The 25,250-nt window shown below is 41.4% G+C and overlaps 1 protein-coding gene across 1 annotated transcript in view; it reads right to left on the bottom strand.

Annotated features, from left to right (window-relative positions):
* The window catches only part of LOC120443649 (teneurin-2), an 83,211-nt gene extending 59,143 nt beyond the window's left edge, over positions 1–24,068 (bottom strand). The window contains exon 1 of the mRNA XM_039622791.1: positions 22,899–24,068. The gene's annotated coding sequence lies outside the window, so the exon portion shown is untranslated. The remainder of the gene's footprint in view (positions 1–22,898) is intronic.
* Positions 24,069–25,250: the final 1,182 nt, after the last annotated feature.

Raw genomic sequence — 25,250 nt, forward strand, 5'->3', positions numbered from 1 at the left:
TCGAAAATCGGTATCAGTACACTTCTTCTTATACATTCTTCGGGCACTCTCCAGGATTGTGTTAAACAATCTGGTTATAAAGTCCACTGGTGTCTCTCCTACTGTACATCTTTGTACCTTTGCAGGTATGTTATCTGGACCAACTGTCTTTCTACACTTCATCCTCTTCATAGCTGCCCTAATTTCCTCCGTACTAATGCGCTGCTCTTCCTGATTCACTAACTTTCCTCCACATGTCCTCCTCTCTTTCTTATTATCTTCATTCGTCAGCTCCATAAAGTACTCCTTCTATCTTTTCAGCACACTGTCTTCAAGTGTTAGTACATTTCCATCTCCATCCTTAATCACCCTAACCTGCTGCACATCATTTCCAGCTCGATTTCTCTGCCTAGCCAATCGATACAAGTCCCTTTCTCACTACAAGCCTTTTCTTTTTCCTTTACCACCTCTTTCCCATACACCTAGCCTCCCAGTACTCCTGTCTTATTCATCTACACCATGGTAGAACGGCTTAAATCCACCTGCCCTTGCTTCCCTTCCACCTGATTTCCTGCACACACAATATATCTACCTTCCGTCTCTCCATCATGTCAGCCAGCTCTCTCCCTTTAGTCAACAGTAGGACAGTTTCCTGGTGGTCACTGTTAACCTGGATGCCCGACTAATCCGTTACGGAAAACTCATTCTCGGTGATGTGCATATTTGATTTGTAAAGATTTTCTACAGGATACTCACCCTGACACAATCCTCCCCATTTATCTGGGCTTGACACTGGCACTAGCAGTATACTGAAATTGCTACTCTTTACATAATATCTTCCACAAACCAGGCACCTAAAATCTAACCTACTTTGGTCAATGTCTGTTATGTTTAAAGCACCAAGCTCAAGTTCCTGTTATCAGTAATATGGGCTTACAAGAAAATTAACAGTTTATGCCAATGTTTTAATGGTCGTTATTTCAACGCAGAATCTTGTTTATGAAAATTTGTAGTTTTATATATGTGACTAAAGTAGCTCTATATAAATGGTCCTCTCTCTGTCTCACTGTGGCTTATTACATTAGGTAATATTTACAGTAATGTAGGAATATTCTTGAGATTCTGCCTGCTTATCAGCAAAGCAGAAAATGCAGCTTTTCCACACAGCGTTGGCTTTGTTTATGTTGTTAACCACAGTATGTATGTTTTTCTATTACCATGTATAGCACTGTCATCTAGACACAAAGAATAGGTCTAATTGGGGTAGTAAGGGAGTGAGGTAAAGTGAGAAGACATGCAGACTAATTGGAGCAGGAACAACACAATCACTGAAAAAAAAAAAATGCTTTAATCTCAATGTTAGCTACTTTTAACATGTGATATTTGGGTCTAAACAAATTGCAGAAATTACCCTTCTGTTGTATCCACCTTCTCTTAACCATCTTTGATTTTCCCAAAAGTCGGTTATGTCTGTTTATCCTTGATTATTAGGTTGTATTATTGATAATTTACATATCTATCTTTCTCAAATGAATCACTGGTAACATAATTGTATCAAATTACATTGTCAGTCTGCTTTGGCACTGATGCCCCGAGCAGCGAGTCCCCTGTTTCGATCTTGGCTCATTCCCCTGCTGTCTTTTCCTCATATTCCCTTTCTGTTTTTCATGCTTCAGTCAATAGAGCCCCAGCAAACACACATCCTCGGTATAACACCACAATGAATCTGAAATGGAAAAATTAAAATGTAATTGATGTGCAGACCTTCAGTTTTACCTATTCATACATAGCAGCCCAGTTTTAGAAGCTGAAATTTAACAATTGACAGACAAACCAGGTGAGGCCTTTTTCCTTGTTATTTCATGACAGATTAAGCAGATACAAGGTCCTGAGCTGAACTCAGTAGAATTCTGAATGTGGGGTCCAAAGGGATGTAATGGAGAACCATCATTAGACTTAAAAACCAAAATAAACCAATTGGAGAGATATCACAAACTTTGGGAGTGTGCAAATCAACTATCTGGTACATTCTTTAATATAAGGAATACAACTACTAGCTCAGCAACACCAAAACACCTGAAAGACCAAAAAAGACAGCCAAAATTCTTTAATCTCCAGGTAAGTCAAGAACACTCTCAATGACATAGTTGCAGCAATTCTGCATGACTTTTAAAGTCTACACTCAAAAATAATTTTAAATGAGAAGGGTTTATCACACAATGCAAACACTCAAGAACCGACTAGACTTCACCGGAAAACATCTAAAGAGCCTGCACAGCGCTGGAAGAGAAAATTCATTTGACAGATGAATACAAGATTAACCTGAATGATGGAAAGAGAAAAGAGAAGAAAAAAACCCAGACTGTGATCCGAAGCATACCACATTATCTGTCAAACAAGATGAAAGAAATGTTATGGCGTGGACATATATGGCTGCCAGTGGAACCAGGTCACTAGTGTTTATTGATGATGTGACTGCTGATAGAAGCAGCAGGATGAACTGTGAAGGGTACAGGGCTGTAGTCTCTGCTCCGATTCAGACAAATGCTTCAAACCCGATCAGACAGCGCATATGACAGCATAGATAATGACCCAAAGCATGCTACAGAAGGAACCCGACAGTTTCTCAAGGCAAAGAAATGGGAAATGGCCTAGACAGTCACCTGATCTCAGCCTGTTTTTCAGTTACTGAAGAGAAACCCTGATGGCAGAGGAGCGCAAAATATATAACATATAAACCACATATTGTTATGTCTTTGCTATGTAAAGAGAAAATAACGATAACAATGACATACCAATCTATGATGCAATCTCTCTCCCGCTGCCTTGTCATTCATCTCTAAACATCTTTTCTATCAGTTTAACGCCCATTGATCAGACGGAGCCCTCTTTGCTGTAGGGCTAATTTTAACATGCAATCAATAGCCACCGACTTGTTTTTGTTTTATAACTATTACAAGCAAATTATGTGTTTGATGGGAAAATATAGACCAGCTGCGGGTTTCTGACATACTCCTAGTCGCTTCAGGTAATTTATTCTCTACTGGGAGAGACATTCGATTTTTGACACATTGGGAGTGTTTATTTTTTTCTCTTTTCTTTTCCTTGCCTGTATTTTTTTTCCCAGCCTGCGGAGAGAGTACGAGAAAGGCCTTGAATAATGATGAGTGTGTGCTGTAATGCAACTTCAGTTCAGTTGAGAGATTCATTAACAAACTCTGATGATTTTTTTCTTTTTCTTTTTTATTTCTGCCACATCACTGAGCACGGGGGTTTTGGTTGATGTTATACAACGTTATCCTCTCTCAAGGTTACGCATTCTCTCATTTCCCCTGACTCCTCTGTTTCTTCTTAAAAGTAATTGTTTCGTGCTATGGCTGTATTCGGGCTATGTGAGTTATTAGCTGAATCCTCCGGCAGGAGTGTGGGCTAAATGGAATGGTGTCAAGAGGCTGGCTGCCCTGCTGTGTGGGAGGATGACTGGGAGTTAAGTAACAATGGCCAAGTGAACACAGCGTGATTTTTTTCTTTTTTTATGTGTGTATCAGTACATGTGTCTATCACAGCTTTTTTTTTTTTCAATGCCACATCTCCTGAGCAACAGTACAACCTGAATGTCAGATTCCAGTACATACCACGACTATTTCTACACAAATTGAAATGTATTGTTGGTCAGTGAAGATAAGTGTGAATATATAATGGATTGGATTTTTTTACACTGATAGTGAGAATACCTAGAGGTTAGAAAAAGGTAAAATATGTGCAGCATTCAGTCTGAGATGCCTAAAAAAGCACACTGCAAAGAGTGATAAACAGAAGTAATAAGCCAGAAGTTAAAGATCACGGCAAGTTTTTTCTCTCCATTTAACCTTTATTCAACAGGAGAGTGGAGAGTATACAGGAAAGTAAGGCGACAGTAAGAGGGAATGACCTACATGATATTGTCTGGGGTAGACTCAAACACAGACCCTTGCAGCAAGGACTCTAGCTTGCAGTATACAGGCCACCAGCTTCACCAGGTGAGCTATAGAGCCACCCTGAATGAATATACTTGAGGACACTGACATACCGTCATCATAGCCTGTGTTTCATCGCTTGATCGTTAGCCATTGGTTGATTAACTTGAACATTAGTCAGTTCTTACACAGAAATAAAGCTGTTTCTAACTAATCATAGTCTTTTAGGAAAAATTAGACCCCCCAAAATAGATACCACAGGGTTAAGCCCCATTCCCAGTAACTGCAGCAAGGCTTTAAGAGAAACGATCCTGCAACAAATCATACGAATCCTAAGTGCTTCACCCTCCACCCAACTTGGTCTCGCCACAAATTTAGCTGCTTGGTAATGGCAAAGAACAAGCCACGATAGTTTCCTGTCAACATAAGGGAACATAATTCTTTGCTCATTTTTCAGTTCCTAATTTTTTTGATAAGATTGTAAGACTATTGCACAGTATTAGTATTTCACTCATAAAACTCTAGTTACTCCTAATAGAAGAGAAATGCCTCAGAGTTGGCACAGGAGAATTAGACATACTCTTATCACCTTACACAACATCTTCTTCCTTGGCAACACATGGCAACTGCAGTACCCGAAATCCAACTCAACTTATGACATTATGGGCAGAGACTCTTGGTGAGTTATGCCACACACAGCTGGTCTATAGCCTCCAGGCACTAGCCGTTTATTATTTTTTATTGATATCCACCATGGGTTAAAGTGGGATTGAGCAGGATGGGTGAACCCAGAGATCGGCTGTAGTGGCGCAGCATGGAGAAAAAGGATCACTTAGAAATAAGTCACGTAATAATTTTTGAGCTCCAGTAGATTTTTACTTTTACAGGCAGGACATTTTCCGCCACTCCAGATCGTTCCAGTTCATTGTGGTAAAAGTTGATGCTATGTCACCCACCACCGTGTTTCTGTCATCTTCTGCTGCAAAGATACCTGCTAGTGTTTCCCTTCAAGTCACAAAAAAAGACACAAAGTCCCACTGATGCTCGCTTTGCTCCTCCTCTTCTCTTTCTGTCAGTCTTTGATTCAGACACACACACACACACGCACACACACACACACACACACACACACACACACACACACACACACACACACACACACACACACACACACACACACACACACACACACACACACACACAGAGCTGCCCTATTAAAAGCTTCAGAAAAAATAGGGCCGCCTTTGTCCTATTACTGAGTAGTGGAGCTGATGTTACTGAAGTTGGCAGCCATGGATGACTGGGAGCCACCAAGGCCTTGGTCAGCTGACATTATTCTGGCCCTCAAACATTACCCAGCCCTGCAGCGGTGTCTGCCTCTGTGTGCGTGTGTGTGTGTGTGTACCTCCTGTACTATTTGTCCTTGTCCAAATGTAACTTCTGGATGGAGTTGCCATTTGCGGCTAGGTGGACAAGAGAAAAGGAGGGAGGGCCAGAAAGAGAGAGAGAGAGAGAATAACAAAGAAGGTCGTAATCTGAGTGGATCCGAGCACTGATCCTCTTTGGCTCTCGTAGCGTGTGTACGGGGGTCACATCAAGCTTGAGCTCCAGGATAAGACGGGCAGGAAAGCAGCGGAGATACGGTATTTGGACAGGGGGTAAAGTCACCAATGACAGATTGAGAAGGATCAGCATTATCACAAAACAGAAAAAATATGGAAAAATAATTTGAGTTATCCATCTGTATTGTTTACGTCTCGACGTGTGTGTGTGTGCCGCTATGTCTGAGTCAAGAGCTGCATCTGCCGTGGGATTATGCACATGTCGCATATTGTGATTCATATAAAAATATTTGGACGTATTTTAGGTCGATAACCGACAAAACTTTGCCACAGCTATAATGCTGGAGGTCTGATTTGAGTAAAGGCAGCAGAGATGAGCACTCCGCCTGTAGTCCGGGGATGAGGCTGAAACCCGGCAAACAGTCCAGATGGGTCAGCAGCACAGAGCCAAAGCCCTCCTTAACCTGCTGGATCAGGGAATCAGCCATGCTTCACGACTGAAAGGCAACACACACACAGTCCCCCACATAGAAAAACACTCAAACGCATGGCAACACAGACTCTACCTGCACACAACCCTCCCATTCACAGCAGGTGTAACAAATCGGGTGGCTTTAAAAATTCTATCCACACTGCAAGTGATAAAGCCCAGCTCAGTAGTTTGTCTTTGGTAACTGCTGTAAAATAGCAAACGCCCAGCTTTATAGATTCAATGTCATAAAAAGATCAATTTGTTTCTTTGGGAATAAACAATAATACGGTAAATGTAATATTCTTTTTTACAGACTTGTTTATTTTCATGTAGACTGGAGCATTAGAGATGCCATTATAAGGCTGTCTAAATTGGTCCACCGAGGTTTGGGCTAGCCCATGACAAGCGCGGCGTTTCTGAAACATTTATGCAACATCGCCCAACATTACAGCTTTTAGTGTTTACTTCAGAGAATTCTTTGGTCCCTATAGATGATCAAGTGTCTCGCAAATTCATAAACCAGTCCTCTGCCAGTTACTTCTGTCTTCTCTAGTCATGTGGAACTGCGTGAAGAGGCGCAGTTTACACCCTCCCACCCGATTCCCACTCCAAAAAAAACATCCATTAACTTGTTTTGACTTTTTTATTCTCTATCACTAATTAATGGAGAATTAGCACGCTGGCCATCCTTAAAACTTTGAAGTCGTCAGGAGCAGGTTTTGAAACTAATTCTCTCTCACGTGTTTCTAAATTGTGTGATTAAGCACACTGGCTGCAGCTCTGCCTTGCTGCACCGCCGACAAGTTGGAGCGCACGTACAATGCCGGCAATTACTTTTTTTTCCCCCCCCTGAATAATCGTCAGGGAATTGAGGGGCACACAGAATAAATAAGAACATAAGTCAGGTTTAGGGCACATTGTTATCACAGCTATGCCAGTGCTGTGACTGTGAAATGGAGAATAGAGTTTCAGCGCTCTCGAAAATCGCTCTCGCCCACTGGGCCAGTGTTCCTCTAGTTCAGCTCACCCAGAGTGATATCCTCTTGCCGAGGGTAAGTGCAGGGTCCTGAAATTCCATCCTACACTGATTTACCAAAAAACATTACGCTGTGTCTTTGCTCGAGCTAAGTAGTGCCAACTCCAGCACTCCTCTAAACAACTGTGATGCAGAATTTTTATAGCACTCCAACGCAGAAGAAAATGTTGTTGTTTTTTTTTTTGTAGTAAAACAAAACTGAGACAAGTGATAAATAAAGGAAGGGAAGAGGGGGGGAGACAAATTCACAAAATCTCTTTTTTGGGGGAGAAACATAAAATAACCAATCCATTATCTGAGCGCCACCCCTGCTGTGTTCCCCTGATTCCTTCTAGCTATTAGCAGCTTAGGACACAAATAGATCACACAAGATATTAAAAAGCAGCAGGAATCTAACAGTTTAAAAGCTCTGTCGTAATCCTTGCTGTGGAACAAAAACATGTCTGAATGCAGTCAAATTATTTTTCCGCTGATTCTTTCTTCTTTTTTTACGGTTATTGTTTAGTATTCATATTTTATAGTACATGTTTTTTTTTTTTTTATTAGAGAAGGAATTTTCAAAGAGAAGATGCAAGGCAACAAAGGTGATAAGCTACTCAGCTGAGCATCCACACAAAGCCTGCTGGTGGTATATAAAACGTATGCATTCTTTACTCCATTTTTATTCCTTTTCCCAAGTAAACATGACTCAAATGAATGGAAGGCATTATTTTGTGCCAGAAATATAAAAGCATCTGGTTATACAGTGGCAGTACTGAGGCAGATTTAATAATAAAACCTCAGGAGACAAATGTAATGTGGTTCATAAGAATGGAAACGTACAGATATACGACTTTATTGTATTTCCAAGCTTCGCCTTCCAAACATCAGCCACAGATTTGCGGTTGGCAGGAAATAAAACATTCTGTCAGAAGCGATCAAGGTATCAAGACGTGAGAGGGGCTGGTGGCAACAATTGTTGCCATCATTTAATTGACAGTAGCTGCGACCCTAATATTGTTAAACTCTTACACGAGTGCAAATCCTGGCACACAGTTTGTTTTTATCCTTTTACACAAATGTAAAAGGAACATAAGGGAGCAGACAAAAAAATAAAATAAAATAAAATTGCTGGCTTCAGGTAGGAAAAAAGAGAGAATTCAAAACGTCCTTGAGGTTTTTGATGGACTGTGATCTTGTCCATGAAAACACATAATACATTCATGCTCTTGCACCTGTTATTTAATGAGTATTCACATTCTGCTTCAAACTCTCTTTGGGTTTAGCTCCTTTCTGGGGTTATAAAATCCATGTTGAGGAAAATATTATACTGGCAGACATAATAAACATGAAGGCAGTTTAAGTGATTATGTCAGTGCGCCTTCCCCGACTAAATCCATGAAAATCCACGAAACTAAATCCATGAAAATAGCACAGGATGCAAGTGTTTGCTCTAAGATATAGTCTGAGCAGTTAAAAGCAAAGCACACACACCCCTCTAAATTGAACTTGAGCCTTCTCACATATCTTATGCTGACCTTATATCAGATGATATTTGAGGTGATTCAGTTCGAGGCAAATTTCTAATTTAGAGTCTAATCACAGACCCGAGCTCTGCTGCCACCAAACTTCGTGGATACGACTCAGTTAGAGCTAAAGTCATTTTACTAGACAGTATGTTATGTATGTTAATGCTATGTTACCCTTCCTTTTACTTTTATATCACTGAAAATTTCTTCTTTCAGATGTTTTCTGCTTTTTGTGTGAAGGGTTAGTACAAAAAGAAAGAAAAAAATACTATATGACTTTAATGTATTTAATATATTGCACAAGGATAGTTTTAATAAAGCTATTAACGCCTATGTTGCAGGTTGCAGCAGGAAGAATAATTGTTTATTAGGAGCCCAGTTTAGCTCTAACATAAATTACTTTCAATCTAATAACAATCAGTTGAGTATATATCTATTTTATGCATCTATGATATCCATATTAGTTTGGTTTATTTTCAGTCTTTTACTTTAATATGTTCAATTGTGTCCATTCTTTGAATTATTGTGGTTTAGTCATGATGCAAGTAGATAAATACTCACCTGTAGTGTGTTTGTAAATGACTAAACTTTTGATAAAAACTTCACCAAGTTTACGGGAAACCATCAATTGATCACAATCCACACAGCGTTATCACCACAGGCATTTTCTTGTTCTTTGGCTGGCTTTTTTGGATCCTGTGTCACAATTGGTCAGTTTCTGACCATTTAAGCTGATTTTTACAAATAACACCGTTTCATTGGCCTCACAACCTTTAGAGTTCAGCAGATGGTTTGTGTAACTATAAATCACACATCAATTGGATAGTTTAGAGATCAGCTGACAAAAAAACCTCCTTGTAATTGCCTCGTTGCTAGCAGATTGCTACAGTCGCCCATAGTTTGCACGGAGATCCCCAACTGGAGAATGTTAGCCTTCAAAGTAAAGACTGATATCAAGACATTTAAAAAGGTGCAAACTTTTATTTTTAATGGTCTCTGTTTCCAGTTTGCATCGCAGTCCTCACAGTTTGAATACCTCCCAGTGAGTAGTTGGTAAGGTGAATGAGACAAGTCTGTGCCTTCCATACAAACTATGGATGACCGTGGCAAAGTAAATTTGACTTTTTTATTCTCTATCACTAAAGCAAACTAGTTCCAACAAGCAACCTCCTGCAACCAACTGTCAACCAGTTGGGGAATACATATTATTTCCTATCGTCTGGTTGTTTCCAGGCAGTACTAGAATTTTATCATCACTGACAACATTCAAAGTTCACTCAAAACAAACAATTAAAAACTTGAAACATCCAGAAAACCTTACATTATGAATCAAATCCTCCTCCTGTGAGCAGTCTTTCCCAAACCACTCTTGGCAGCTGTTCACATATGCCATATTTGCACAGGATAAGTACGACTCAGGAACCTTTATTATTTGTTAAAAAATGTCAGGTTTGTTTAGGCTTTTTGTGCTCATGTGTGATTTTTGTAGCTGATAAGTAAAATATTCCATCACAAATGACCTACCACATTTCACCAAACACAAAGGTCCAGTAATATTGTTAGTCCTGTACATTTTGGTGATTTTGGTGTCTCTATTTTTTGTTTTTCAAAGTTTTTTTGCTGTCCTCCACCTCTTTCTTCTGTCTGTTTCCTACACCAGAGTTAAAGAGGCTCTGCTGGAAATTATCAAGAGGCTCATGTCTTCACACGGTATGCAGACCAAGTAACAGAAAGCAGGTTCAAATCCATCAGAAGAGCGACATCGGGATGATGAGATGGATAACACGCAGTGCAGCATGCGATAAGGAACATTTTGCTGTCTTTCAAGAGGCTCAACAGTTATTACGTGGCGTTCCGTGCAAATAGGGCTATATTCTTAAATCAATGTTGAGCGACAGCAGGGTAAAGAAAACAGAGAAGTGGACTTAAAGATTAGACCGCTCTGCCTAGATACAACCGCACAAACACGGTGAACGTGAAGTGCCCTTATTATGCACAGTGTCACACCGCACCGCGAGCTCCATCAGGGCTTGACACTTATAGAAACAAAAGAACTCTTGAGACGCGACAACATGTGGTAATAATAAAAAGCCGAGGCATTAACCTTAAGTGCGAATGTTCTGTGCAGGAGTTGCAAATATAACTGGCAAAGTCGAACACGCCAAGCTCACATTTTTAGAAGACACATTCACACACACACAAAAGTCTCAGAGGGCATTTTCAAGTCCAATAACATCATTACATCCATTCGTGTTATTACTATTCACATGAGTGAATAGTAATAACATCAAATATGAATATGGTGTAGACAAGTCATCTGTGTGTGAGTGCGCGTGTGTATAATGTGTGTATGCGGGTTATGAGATTAGAATCATCCAGGACATTCATCTATTCTGTTGCTGGTGAGGCGATTGAGTGGGGCTGGGTGATATGATGGCACTTTCACAAAGGATTACATTACTCTCTTTCATCCCCTTCATGCAGTACTATTTTGCTCTCCCAAATCTTTGCATTTGATAATGGACACTGCTTATGTTATGAATTGAGCTGGTGCTATATAAAGGATTAACACCCAAAGAGAGAAAACACACAATCGTGTGCGAGTATATGTTCACGTTAGATACGTATGCTTCTCTTTTGCCAACTTGCATTAATCCAGCACTCCAAATTGCCTTTGCATGCATACAGGATCCATTCGATGTGATGCAAACAGGGCTGCTGTTGCATTTTCGGTGGCACATCAGTTTTAATTATAGCTGGGAGTAATAAAAAAAGTAATAACCTCATTTAAACTCAGGTTGCAAGTTAAATACTTCCAATCTTCAAGTTCTTGAGCTATGCAACTGACTCCAAACTCCTTAACCTCCTAGGACCTGGCGTCCACATATGTGGACATCACATTTTGGGTTATTTAGACCAAAATACTCAATTTTGCTATGAGGACATTATACTGCTACTGTTCTATCAAAATTTTAAACAAATATCCTCATATGTGGCTCTTATTTTTCTTAAAAACAAAAATAAGGTAAAAAAAAAAAATCTGGTAATTCTTTGTTTTTACATTCATTGGGCCCCAATATGCCCAAATATCAAAGACAAAAATGCATGCCGTGGAAGAGTTCGGGTCTTAGGAGGTTAAAGTCGACACCAAGAGGACAGAATGCAGTTCAGATTGAACCAATTAGTCTTTACTGACTTCTTAATTTAAATAATGAAAGTTGGTTTAATAGCTCTGTAAACATCTATACTAATAATGGCTTCATGGTTTGTATTTTAACAAAGCAAGAAGCTTTACTAAAAAGCGTGCTTCTCACCACCGCTAACCACGAGTCTCACCATGGTGGATAAGACTAAGATTAATGATAAAAATATAGAACATTTTTACTGATTATAGTGCAACAACAATAGCTTATAACTCGAGACTCGCTATACATAAGGTACATGTATGTAGGTAGACATCGAGTACATTCCGACACTAAGAGAGAAAAAATTCTCCTGATTCCGATTTTCTTTTAAAAACTGTACCTGACAGCACACGCAAACATATATCAGCTTTTTCTAATTGGAAAACTTTCTTTACAATTTTCCCCAAACTGCAGCCTGTTCCACAATCTTCTCTCACTTAAACAACTTCAAATAAAGGCTTTAACTGAAACTGAACTGAAAATGAGCTGCTGTACACCGACCTTGATCTATTTTACCTTACCACCTTAACAAAAGTAGGAGAAATAGACTTATGTAACAAAACAAATGTCAGGGACTTACATCATTTTCATCAGTATGTATATATATGTAAATTCCCCAGATAACAGGACATTGACCGTTTTCTCTTTTTCATTCATCTCCGTAATTTCCCTCGTAACTGCTTTGATCCTTTCCAGATGGCTTTTAGCTTTAGCCACTTTGTCTTCTTTTGATTTAAGTGTCTGACTAGTTTTTTGCTATAAACGTTTTCATAGTTTACTCTAGTGGGCTTATGCTAATGACACGTTAGGGTGAGGCTGTGATTATTTGCTTGCACATGCATGAAATAGATCCACTCATAATCGAACATTATGGTTGGCTGCTCACTGGTAAGGGATGATAACGCTAAAAATGGGCAGATTCCGGTCCCTGTCTGCCCCATCAGTGTAGTCTTGGATAAAAAGCTAACCAAAATTTACAAAGCTAATGGTCAAAAGCTTTGGTGTTAGATGCTCATTTCATCCTGAATTTGTTCAAGTCTTCCTGCCTTGCTAGAAACATTTAATTACATGATTACATGACAGTGTGTTTCCACAAAACTCATATTCCCACCGCCACCAATGCCCACCCTCCCATCCAGTCCCAGGAAAGAAGATGGACTGCATTCACATCTATACTCTGTCAGTGATACAGAGACATAGCCAGCTCTGTGTCTTTGTTACTATGTAAAGAGGCAGAGAAGCAGAAATGACAAAAGCATAGGAATCTAAGCTACAGTTGTCTGTAAATGCTCTCCATTACAATAAATGACTTCATTAAAATAAAGATGTGTTCAACCACCCTCTGTGTTTCAATGAGTACAACTGCGGAACAATTTGTTGAAGTGCGCTCAAGTAATGGAGCTTCGGATGCAGCCCGTGGTATTTACACTTATCCTCTCAATGTGCTGGCCCAGGACTGCCAAAAAGTATTTGTACCTGTGCAGAGCACCTGAATATGCACACTTATGTACATAGACACAGCTGTATCGCACAAAGAGGGCCAGATCCTGCCTTTCTCTGTGCTTATTAAGACATTGAAGCTGTTAGCACCTAGCAGCACTAATCCTATAGCCTTATGCTCACTGGTAGTGGAGCCAAATGGCCTTATACAGAGCAGCTCGCACTCTTTCTCTCCCTCCCTTTTCTGACTCTCTTTCTCCCTGTGTGACTGTGAGCATCTGTGACTGTTTGTGATGAATGGACAAGGCAAAAGAGGAGAGGAGTGAATGTGAGACATTGCACCACTGAGGCCAGTGAGAATAGGGGGGGAAAAGACAGAACGAACAAGGCAGCCAGAGACAAAAAAAAAGAGGATATGGGTGTATTTGGGAGTGTGATTTTGTGTGAATGCATCTGTCTGGATGCTAGGTGGAGAGGGTCGGGGAAGGGGAAGGTAGGGTACTTGCACATGAATTGCATACAAACACAACTACATGCACTCTGGCCCAGCGTTTATGTCCAGCTTGTTAAGCATGCAGAGTGTGCGCGTGTTTACACCTGTGTGTGTTTGTTGTGCTGTGCGCACGCCAGCACGTGTGTGCGTGCATGCGTGTGCAAGGCCGAGCTAGGTTAAACTTGTATTCGTGAAGTGTTCCCAGAAGAGATTAATCATCCTGTGCTGGAATGCAGCATCGCGGTCATATATCATCACCTGACCTCTCTCTCTCTCTCTCTCTCTGTCTCCCTCTCTTGCTGCCACACGTAGCAGTGGAGTCAGGGTAAAAGGAGTGTCATTGCATATCTGCAGTAAACAAACAGCCGAATGCTTTGACAGAAGCGTGAAAGGTAGGAAACTGTGCTAATTATCAAATACCAGCATTCAGCATCAATCAGATGTTACAGAAACCTGTTAAGGTCAGAACCATTTAAAAAAGAGAGAGCTAAAAAGAAGACAATGCGAGCTACAAATGGGAAAAGAAACTAGCAAAAAAAAAAGAAAAAAACAAAAAGGAAAATTCTGGCCTTCAGCTGCCTCTGCTGGAGACACGCAGAAGCAGATGGATGCTCTAAAAGTCTTTATTTTAAACAGAATCAGAACCACTTTAGCTAACTCCAACAAAAATGCTAAAGATGCCAGCCTCATCTCATTGCAGTAACCACAAGAGCATCACTACTGCGGACTAATTTGGGTTTGACTTAGCTGTATAGTCATGCAATATATACAGTCTGTGCTGGGAAGCATTAATAAATGCCTTTAAATACTTCCACAAATTCCTAAACCACAGAAACTGTAACACGTGTGTGTGTGTGTGTGTTTATTGTTAATCCTGCATCCCAAAAATATAGATATATATAGCACAAGGTCTGAATGACCACTTCTTTGAAAGCATTATTTTTGCATATATTGTCAGTCAAAGGAGTTTGCAAAGAAAAGCGTCTGGACTTCTTTAAGTTGCTTGAAGACGTTTCACCTCTCATCCGAGAAGCTTCTTCAGTTCTAAGGTCAAATGGCCGAGAGTCCCAGATTTAAACCCAGTGGGAGAATCCCCCCAAGGAGGGACAAAGGACCCCCTGGTGATCCTCTAATCACATGCGCCAAGGTGTGAAAGCGGGTGTGGGACCTAATCAGCCAGGGTTTCTGGTGAGCCCATTGTGAAACCTGGCCCCACCTTGTCATGTGAATTCCTGAGGTCAGATGGCCCAGGATGTGAGTGGGCATTAAGGCGTCTGGGGAGGGAACTCAAAACTGGATTATAGATGGCAGACAGTTGGTGTCGTAAACCACCGCCTCTGTTCAAAGATGGTCGCTCACAGTGGACGTAGATGGCTTCTTTCACTCCTCTTTCAAACCATCTGTCCTCTCTGTCCAATATGTGAACATTGGCATCCTCGAAAGAGTGACCTTTATCCTTAAGATGCAGATGGACTGCTGAGTCTTGTCCTGTGGAGGTGGCTCTTCTATGTTGTGCCATACGCTTGTGAAGTGGCTGTTTGGTCTCTCCAATGTAGAGGTCCGGGCATTCCTCGCTGCACTGTACCGCATACACCACGTTGTTCAGTCTGTGTTTTGGAGTTTTGTCTTTCGGGTGAACCAGTTTCTGTCTGAGTGTGTTGTTGGGTCTGAAGTACACTGGGATGTCGTGCTTGGAGAAAACTCTCCTGAGTTTCTCTGATACACCGGCTACATAGGGGATGACAACGTTGTTGCGTCTGTCTTTCTTATCCTCCCTCGCTGGTGTCTGATCTTCTTTTCCGTGCCTCTTTGCTGACTTTATGAACGCCCAGTTAGGATAACCGCATGTTTTCAGTGCTTCCTTTACATGTGTGTGTTCCTTCTTTTTCCCTTCAGGCTTAGAGGGAACATGTTCTGCCCGGTGGTGTAGGGTCCTAATTACTCCAAGTTTGTGTTCCAGAGGGTGATGGGAGTCAAAGAGGAGGTACTGGTCCGTGTGTGTGGGCTTCCGGTAAACTTCAATGTTGAGGTTGCCATTCTCTTCAAACGTCTTCAAGCAACTTAAAGAAGTCCAGATGCTTTTCTTTGCAAACTCCTTTGACTACGATGACCTGGATGACTGAGAACCTTCACAGACACATATATTGTCAGCATACCCTGCTTTGGCCTATGCATAAGTGAAAAGTTTTCCTGGAAGACCCTTTTTTAAGGAATCTCAGACTGCATGGCTGACTGGTTATTTGTTAAGACAGCCAAGACATCTGAAGAAATGCTTTCCAGTAATTGTATCCAGATGACTTCTTTTTTTTTTTTTTTTTACAGCACTGCATGAAAGCAGTGTAAAGCATCTATGACTTCATAATTCTGCAAATGTACCTACACACTGTGAAATCTTGACCTTCAGATGGATTGCAGCTTAATTCAGAAAATGCTTTTGGTGCTTTTAACATTTTTAAAAGGGCTTTTATGCTTGCGATAGCTACTCCATTTTTTCTGTTTTTTGGAGTAGGGACTTAGGTGAGGATAATGTGTGCTTCCAGCTGGTGCTTAAACATTCAAGGGTGGACGGGAGGTAGAAGATGCTGCTAAACAAATGTTCTCATCAAACCTTCACATCTTCCCACAGTAAGAACAGGAGGCCAGCCATAAGTCAATGCTATTCTGTGCGAGTTGCAATGCATGTGGAAGAAAGGACCTTTTACTTAGTTGTGTTCAGCAATAGGAAATTGATTCTTTAATATTAAAAATTCAACAGCTGAGTTTCATTACTTTTCTGAGTCTATCCCCTTTCCCTTGTGGAGTGGGAAAATATAACAGTTTATTAAATTACTTCTCTGAAAAGTCTCTGGGGATGCCATCTTAACTCCCATCCTCCTTCACAAGGCCATTTTAGACTGTAACTAGACATGTCTGCTTAGAAAGAGAGACAGAGAGAGGCAGAGAGAACATGGATAGATGGTATACTAAATATACAGATTCCATTGGCTGCCACAGAGAGTTTGTAGTTATTTCACTGGCCGGGAAAGGCATGGAATTGAATGATCCCACATATTAAGGGAAGGGATTACTGTCAACTGACTGGTCTGAAACTGTGTGCATGTGTGTTGCCTAGCTATATAAGTGCTACCATGCAGTTATTAGATAACATAGATGACATGTTAAAGATAAAACCTGAATGCTTGATTCCTATAGTGAGGTTATTCACTCATTCCACTTGTGCCCTGACAGGAAATGGTCACTGCAAACCAATACAAAGTTCTTCTGATTGACCACTTTTATCCTATCATGGAGTATGGGAATGCTGATGGAAATGATCTTATTCAGGATGACAATGATCCCATGCTCAGGTGCCAGGGTGAGTTGGTGAGTAAGTCTTTATATCTCAGTCAACTTAAACACTTGTGGAACTGTTTTGGACTGACACATTAAATGATAATCTCCACCAGTGGAATTAACACACAAAATAAGGGAATATTTTTTGGCAGGATAATTTCCCATCCCTCCAGTAGAATTCCAGAGACTTGGAGGATCAATCCCAAAGCATACTGAAGCTGTTCTAATGGCACATGGTGTCCGAGCACCTTACCCTTTACTGCCTTTATCCTGATTTTCTTCTTGGAGTTGTCCTCAGTCTCTACATGTTCGACCACTCAAGGTTAAAGCGGATACCTGTCTAATCCCCACAATATTCAATAGTTCCTGGGTCAGAGGGCTTTAAGAAAGTTCACTCTTACAAAAGATCCTTAAGTATCATCAATGAATGCTGTTAATACACTTCCTGATCTAAGGAGCAACGGGGTCAGGCCTTAATGACTCTGTAAGTCTAAGTAATAAAGGCAGTATATTTGAGGATGACTCAACCGGTCTTCTTAAAGGCAGATAAGGACTTTCCGACTATTAACTCCACTCCTCGGGAACAGAAGAAAAGAATGATTGTAACTTGTTAAAAAAAGACTGCCTACACTGAGAAAGAAAACTCTGACCTGTTAAACAAAGACCAACAGATGAAGGATGTTATTTTTTGGTGAGTTTAATTAAGTTTCCGCTGCGAAAGTTAGCCAAGAAATTCTGTTTCATTTGTTTCCGATAAGGTGCATGTTCAGCTGTACCGTGACTTCTTTGCAAAAAGATCAGCCTTCAGCCCGTTTCATACACGGTGCTGTAGGTGTCATTTTCACTGACAGATGACTGACAGTGCTCGCCTTCGCTGAAACATCAACATGAACACTGAGCACCTAAATGAGTGAACACATCACTCACTGGTCAGCGGCCTTTGTTTCTGTGTGTTCCAAATTTCACCCACATCATCCGCTGAAACTGATGGTCTTACACAGCCTTGTTATGATGAAAGGCTCGGTACCAGCCGTTGTCCACATGCAAGCAGGCGCATGTGCTTGGCTGCACTTCAATGCAGGGAGGAAGCTCATCGCAAAGCGCCATGAGTCCATGAGAGGGATGAGTTAAAACCAGTCGGTCAGCTGTCAGACAGATGTAGTAAATATCATCCCACTCTGCCATCACTTCCAACACAAAAACCCACAGGATCCATGAGCATGGTAATCCAAGATGAAGGCTGCTCTCTACGAGCGTCACTTTCTCCAAAGCACAGCTAATGCTGGGTGTCACACACCACACACATGCAAACACACACGCATACACTCTCATCATGTAATGCTTAGCAGTATAGTCTGACCAACACACACACACAAAACCCGTCAAATAAAAACAGGCCGCAAAGGATTCCAAGGAGTGTCCAAATCACAGATGAATGATGAGTTTATGGTTTTCAAATTTCGTGTACGTTTAGGAAAAATCACAGAAGAGCAACACAACACAAATCTCAGACTATTATGCATTTTAAAATTTTATTCATGTTACATTGGGGTTTAAGTATTGGCTACTGCGTCATCTTCTTCTATTATATGTTTTTCGCGGCTATTTTAAGAATCCTTGTTAGGATAAAGAGCTATCCAAGGCTCTCTGCTAATGTGATCTCTCTTTTTCCACTGAAAAATGCTCGATAATAGGGAGCAACAGCCATGTGCGTCATGGCCTTTTAGAGAGATGCTAAGATGATATGTTGAGTCAGTGTTTTGGTTCAATTTGATGGGACTACTAGAAGCACAGACATTAAGGAGGACTGTTAATTGAGGTGCTCTTGTAAAAAGTGCTTCAACATGAAAAATTTAACTGCACTGGCAGATTCGTCATACGTAAACTGGTACCAAACGTAATTGAATTCAGTCTTGTAATCACATCAGGAAGTTAATAATAATAATAATAATAATTATCATTATTATTATTATTATTATTATTATTATTTATTATTATTTTAGCTTTGCTTTTATGAACTTCAGCCTTAAAATATCTCAGCAGCAAGCCACTGGATATGTCATCTACTATTTTTTTTTTCACACTCTGTGGTTTCTTACTCATCTACCCACCAATTAATCAATTACTGCAATTAATATAATTTTCTCCTTCATCAGCAAGCCTTTGTAATTTTAGCCTCTCAAAAACCCACAGCATGCTATTCCTACCTATGCCTTGGCAAGCTCTCGAGAGGAGGACAATTAATGTTGAAAGTTGAAATGTTGAAATATAACACAAAGAGGACAATGGAGCATGAATGGATCAAAGTGAAGCCTCGCCAGACGAGGCAGGGAAAAGGAAGGGGGGATAGTAAGGAAGCATAACTGGTTAACTGAGTCGGTCTGTCCTTATAAAAGCCTTTCAGACACGGTTGTATGTCATGCTGCCCAAACTCTACTGTGTAGGAGGCCAAACAGGGCACTATCATAGGAATGAACCCATTTCCGCAGCAGTTTCTCTATCTGGATGTGGATTTATGACACTGAGATGATTGTATATTTGGCTCTAAAAAAAAAAAGCAAAAAAAGCCCTGAGCTTGCTAAATAACTGGGAGGGTAGTAGGCCGGACGGACCTGCCTCTAATAGAGCTGTGCCACCAAGCTTAGTATTTTCTATTTACTAGCACGTCCTGACAATTACAGCAACAGTGTAAACATAATCACCCTCTCTGCATATTCTGACAGAAGGAACATCCTTTTCACCTGCCTCTACTCTCTCTAAAGGTCAGTGTTCTTAGTTAATCAGCAGTGACAAGAGGCTATTTGTCCTCTGTTACTACTTATCTTGTTCTTTCCCAAATTATAAAGTGCTATAGTCTAATGTACTGTAGAGCAGCAATAATTGCTATTTATATATATATTTTAACATCATAAATTGTTCCGACCCTTATACGACCTGATTGTTACAACAGCAAAAGAAGTGGATGCTTCAAGATGCAACTGTGTGTAGATTATCTGGGTGTGATTGCTCAATTCATTCTTCCCAGCATCTTAAAAATAAATTAAGATCTAAACTTGGAATCCCAAATTGAACCCTGTGGATTTAAGTTATTTAAAAACTTGCTGATGTTGCTATGGTTGCGCTGTCAGAAACAACAGTGCTTAGCAGTTCACACCCTGTCGAAATGGCCAGGTAAAGGGAAAAAAATGTTAACACCAAGCAGCAAATGGCTGTTTCCAAAACCAAGCCAGTCAACACATGAAATCATGTGAAAGCCTTCAAATAAGAGGCACTTTACTGCTCTCAGGTAATTATACCTGAGAGACGTATAAGCAGCTTTTTTCCTGTGACATCAATTAACATGGTGCAATGTAGTTCTAGTTGATGGGAATTAAAACAATGGAAACAATGGTAACTGGTTTGTGTTTAAAAGGGATTTTTGGCTCTAAATCGGCAACAAAATTGCACTGGACTAGTCACAACTATTCAGCTACTATGCTGGTTCATTTTCCAACACTAAGTAGGCTCTGAATTGGTTGGGGAGGACAAAATGTATCAACCGGGCTTTCAGTACCTCTACGGGTTCACACCTGTAAAGTGAAATCGAACCCTTGAGATTTTCTTATGCCGCTTTCCATCTGTGACTGTGGACAGTCCCGCACAGTGTGGGATAACACACAGCACAGGGGTCAGACTGGATATCGCTGACCTCCGAACAGCCCCGCAGCCCCCAAAATGCGTGTGCCTGCTGACGTGCACATGCATTAGGGTTATTGTGTGAAGCCTTCAGTCTTTTAATCCCCTAATCTGCTGAACCCTGGAAATCACTTGCAGTCATCTGTTAGCCAGGTCGGAGTGGGCCACAGGACTCAACAGATTCGCAGACGAGTGCACGCGTGCACACAGCCAAACACACACGTACACAAATAGACACACACACACACACTTTCTCTATGCTAGTCATTTATTCAACAAGGCCAGCCTCATTGCAGGCTAATGAAGATTGATGCTCCTCTTTCCAGGACTCACAGGTGTTTCAGTCAAATGTATGTATAAATATATAACCCATATAGAGCACTGGGAAAAGGAAGAGAGATTAACAGAAAGATCGTCCCCAACAACATCTATGTGTGATTTAACAAAAAAAAAAAAGAAGCCATATTTATGTAGAAGTCAACCTGCAGAATATCTGCATGGTAACAGCACTGACTTAATCTTGATGATTAGTTGTGAAGGGACGACAAGGACATGGACTCAGGGAACCTGTAGTGCTCAGACCCTTAAGTCAACTCTATGCATCTCAGGCCCATTTGTGCATGTGTGTGTGTCATCATGCCAAATAGGACACCGTGAAGGCTAGTCTGGAGATTGCGGTTGACACAGCCTGCTGCTCTCCGGCGTGAGCGCCTATTAGCACTTAAGACCGAGTCTCACTATATGCACACACAAACACGACAAACTGGCCGTGATTACACCTGGCAGGTCAAACACTGTGGCAAACAGCTGAGCCTGTGCACTCGTCCTTGCAAGTGAACCAGACAAATGGTGAGAGAGAGCAACATATGCACTTGTTTCCATATGCATGCGCTTAAAAGTGTGTCAGAAGTGATCCCACGCAAATCTGAGGGCTTTGCTTCCTTTTTGATTTCTACGCCCCTGTCAAAAGCTCAAGATGGAGGAATGGAAAGCGGGAGAGAGATCAAAGAGCGTCAGAAATCACACAGACGCAGGCGGGCTTGAAGAGAGCTAAAAAGGTGGAGGAGGAGATAGCAGGGCCGCAGAGAGAAACTGTACCAGTTAGATTGAAGTGTGAATCTCAACAGTGCGTCTCATCACCAAGATCTTCGTGGCATGTGTGTGTGTGTGTGTGTCTGCGTGTGTGTTCCATGTCATAAGGTGCTGATGACTGCCAGGCTCTGGGATATACAGCTGGTGTGTGGGCCTCATATCCCTCGCCACCCTGCTTGATACACAACTGACTTTAAAAGTTTTCCTTATTCATCCTTAAACTTTGTGCCTGAAATCCTTAACTAAAAGTCTCACTCATGCTCAATCAATATTCATTCCTGTGTGTTCTACACTGTTATGTTCTGCTGCAGCTTGAAGGGGGGGGGCAGCTATCCTGTGCATGAGCGCATCACCAAAAACAGCAGCAGAAGAAGAAAGCTCACACTTCCACTGCCATGACCTCTGATATAATACCACGCAAGCAGAAGAAATATGAATGAAAAAAGCTGAATAAAGTGCAGTGCACAAGAAAGAAGAGACAGGAATGCATCGCTGCTGCCGTCCCGAGGAGGGAGGCAAGAGGTAATGACAAGTCAAGCAGCCAATTAAAGCCCTCCAGCAGCTCCATGTTTGTTATTATGAACTGAAAGCGTGATTTTGGTTTCTTTTCGAAGGGTACTCACTTAGGTTACTTTCTCATGCACGTTACGGGGAGCGCTGAAATGAGGATGCTGCGCTGCGGCGGCCATAAACGCGTCGGACAGGGACAGGAGCTCTTCATCACGAGTCACGACAGGGTCTCACAGTCCACTCTGACTCTTTTAGGGTTACTACATTTCTTAAAAAAAAATATGCAGCGCAGAATCGCCATGTGGAAACCTCTCACGCCACAAAAAAGTCCACCGCAATTAATAAGGTCATTATTGACGGGACTATTTTTTTTTGGACGTCTCTACGCATGGCACGTGAACTACACTGCAGACGCGGGGAGATGACCCCGATCACCAATGTCAGCCAAGCGCCAAGGGCTCGCATGAGGACTACAGAATGATATTCGGATAAAAGGCACCTCAATGTCATCGCTCTGCGCTGCCCTCCTCCCCTTCCTACTTGCCACAAGATATGACTGTGCATGTCACACACACACATGTGCTGCTCGGTCACAGAAGCTGGCGGGTTAATCAGCAGCATCGTTTCCACAGGAATACATTGCAAAATATCACGTACCTGTTTATAGTTACGTGCGGCACTCACTGCATAATCCTCCTTCTTCAACTTGAACTTTTCCTTCCCTCCAACCGAACCAGCCCGAAGCTACTTGACACTTGTTTATTGCATGCTTCTCTCTCGCTCTTTTTTCTTGTGTTTTTTTTGTTTGTTTGTTTTTTCCCTGACTATCCTGTCAAGCCGTTATTGAACGCGAAGTGAGATGACAGCACGAGGGGGTGAGCTGATAGAGAGGGCAGGCAAGGAGCCTCCAGTTCAGCATCTCACCAAAATCGTGGAATCAAACGGAACCGTCCGTTCTGCGCTGGTGGTCGTTATAGGCAAACAGTGCTGACTGGCAAAAAAAAAAAAAAAAAAAAAAAAAAAAAAAAGAAAAGAAAAGAGAAAAAGAAAAGAAAAAAACAAACCCCCAAAATGGACCAAAACCGGATGAACACGGCTGTGCGCAAACGGCACGTCTTCCGTTGCTTCTCTTCGGACCGGAGAAACGGCGGGGCGAGCGGGCATGCTCTGAACACTGAACCACGGCCGATCGGTAAAGGCTGCGCGCAGCGGCACCCAGGGAGCGACCATTCACACACACGGTATAGAGAAATGACCGTGGCTCGCGGAGCGCGCGTTCACGGCCCAGCCAAAGTCAGTGGTCATTATCAGCGCATGCCGAAGAGTAATCCACAGTAGGCTGTTACAGCCACAGCTGCAGCACTACGAGATGAGATGCAGGGGATCAGCAGTGACAGCGATTAAACCATCTGAATTCCAAATGTTGAACTATGCCGTGATCACTATTGAGGGCACTTCCGCTCTAAATCTAAATCTATTTACATATTATTGTCACTTTAAAACATATTTAACATAATGTAGGATTTATTCGAAAATGCATATTCCACTCAATATTAATATATGATTACTTGAGGACATAATGGGACAATTTCACGAGAGGCAGCAGCAGCAGCAGCAGCAGCTACATTGCCACATGTATTTACAGCCTAACAAGCAAAAATTGAATCTCAGTGCATTTTTCAGGAAACTTACACATGCCCGCTTTTGGTGTTAGTGCCTTCTTTCCAGGGCCTGGTGCTCATTACAGTGGTCCTCAAGCATCTCTTTTTAAACAGTGCACCCACTGCACTGCAGGCTACTGTTCACATTAGCACACTGCCTAATGGGCTTTCTCTGTATTAGCAGCAATAGAAAGGTGCAATAATAGAAGCATGCAATTATGCACCATAACTAGGGAAAACATTGTTAACAGTTACCCTATTGCCTCTCACTCTCCGAGCTGTAAATGCATATTTCCCAATGGAGGTATGATAATAACGCCTGCTTATTTGAAAACACCTTGTAAGGAGAACCTTGTGGCTCTTTTGATAAAGATTTCATTTCAGAGGCATTTTTATGCATAACTGGGGATTGGCAGGGGACATAAACCTCCCACTTTCTGCTTTATTTATTTATTTATTTTACTCTTTCATTTTCTTCATCTTCTTCTTCTTTTTTGGCTTTGGCAATCCATCAACCCACACACAACTGGTATATTGATTGGGACAAAGGTGTCCACTTATAGCGTAAGTAAAATTTAACAAAACTGCAAATGGGTTTGAATTCACAGATGGCATGGTTGAATTCAGAGCGAAGGGTAAAAGGAAAGAGGAAGGAATCACTAGATCTCTAGTGGGTAACACAGGTGCAGTACAAGATGAAAAATGCAGATGAGGGTAGGATGGCGTACTGAACCATTTTAAAGTCCCCAAGTGATAACCTAAAAAAAATAAATAGAAAGCTTTGACTTGGGCTCATGGTACCCATTCTTAATCATGCAGGTGCAGCTTTGTCCAGGGATTTTTAGTTGCCTCATACTGTCCAATGTGGAGTTTTGTTTTCTTGAGGCTAATGAGCTTAGCTACATTAAGATATAGCAAGGCAGCACTAGTTTGTTGACAACAGTGTATGATGGCTTCTTATGGTTGCATCCATGTCTTTGTTTTTTTAAAGTAAAAGACACAAACCAGAAGACCACAGATTATCATGATGGTAAAAAAAAACAAACAAACAAAAAAAAAAAAACAGAGGCAAACCCCCACCTTTCCTTCCGATTTTGCAGGGTGTTAGTGTGGACTTAAAAGCAGTGATGTCAGCAGTATTAAATCAGTCCTTCCTATCCATCTGCACTTAAGTCCTTGCATATGGACACACCTAGAGATTAGCCTTAATATGTCCTATAATAGGCCAACACTTAGCCAGGGGGATGCAGAGACTGGCCAGCGAGCAAACCCCAGATTAGATCAACCAGAAGCTAAAACCACACACTTGCTCACTAGTATTTTGCTCATGGTTTTTCTTTTTAATTCG

This window comes from Oreochromis aureus, linkage group 2, assembly GCF_013358895.1.
Source record: "Oreochromis aureus strain Israel breed Guangdong linkage group 2, ZZ_aureus, whole genome shotgun sequence".
In the NCBI taxonomy this organism is placed as follows: Eukaryota; Metazoa; Chordata; class Actinopteri; order Cichliformes; family Cichlidae; genus Oreochromis; species Oreochromis aureus.